Raw genomic sequence first — 1,139 nt, 5'->3', positions numbered from 1 at the left:
GTTCCCCAGGAAACAGCCTATCCTCACACTGTCTGACTCATTCTCTGTGCGTGTCTGTCGCATGTGCCCCTCAGTGGAGCCATGCCTGGAGTTTCAGTCCCCCGCATATCCAGGGATTTTATGAATTTCTAATTCGATAGCTCAGTGTCACAAGCATTAAAACACTTTCTCTCCTCTCTCCTGTGTCTCGTGCCAGGTCCTGGCATTTCCCTCAGTTACACTAGCTCTTGGCTTCCAAACTTCCTCTCCTCTGGCCTCTTCTCGAGATCTCCTTTGACTCTTGCATCTAAGCCAGGGGTCCTCAAACTTTTTAAACAGGGGGCCAGTTCACTGTCTCTCAGACCTGTTGGAGGGCCGGACTATAGTTTTAAAAAAAACACCTATGAAGAAATTCCTATGCACACTGCACATATCTTATTTTGAAGTAAGATGGGGCAAAAACACCCAGTGGGCTGGATAAATGTCCTCGGCCGGCTGCATGTGGCCGGGGGGTGGGGCCCGCGATGTCAGTCATGACATCGTTGGGTTGCACGGGCCAGGCTCCACTCTTGTTCCTCCCTTTTATGCTGATGAGTTTTTGTAATTATGCTTCATCCTGTTCAGACTTCCTGGCCAGACTTAAGACTACATTCTGTTTCTATTTTTTTCTTTTCCATCTCTTCTCTCTTCCCCACTCCAGAACCTTTGGGTCAAGTGTAGCTGGCTCATTGGATGAGGCCTCACTTGACTTTTTCAGCCATCCTAGAGTGCTCCCTGGTCTGGCAGGACTTGCTGTTGATGTGGATTGTTGTTTCAGTAAACCTAACAAAAGGCTTTCTTTTGTCTCCAGGTTCCCCTGACCCAGGAGAAACACAATTTGTGGGAAATGGGGAGTTAAAAGAGAATGGAATTTTCCCACCAAGCTTTGGAAACTTTGTACCCTTATTCTCAGAGCAGACCTCCCTGGATGCTTACTCCCACACACACTGCTGGGAGGAGAGTTCTCTCAGCTCTGTCCAAGACATCTTATCCTGTCCCCAAGGCTGTTCGAGGACAGGCAGGGGCCCTACTTCTGTTGCATGTCTTTGACCCTTGGGCCCTCCTCATCCTCACCAGTAGCTTGTCCTTGGATTGCAGGGACTTTTGAACCCCTTCTCATT

Source organism: Echinops telfairi, unplaced genomic scaffold (assembly GCF_000313985.2).
Source record: "Echinops telfairi isolate 266 unplaced genomic scaffold, ASM31398v2 ScPeMD7_5592;HRSCAF=6446, whole genome shotgun sequence".
NCBI lineage: Eukaryota > Metazoa > Chordata > Mammalia > Afrosoricida > Tenrecidae > Echinops > Echinops telfairi.
The sequence above is the reverse complement of the archived record's forward strand: the minus strand, read 5'-3'. Positions refer to the sequence as shown.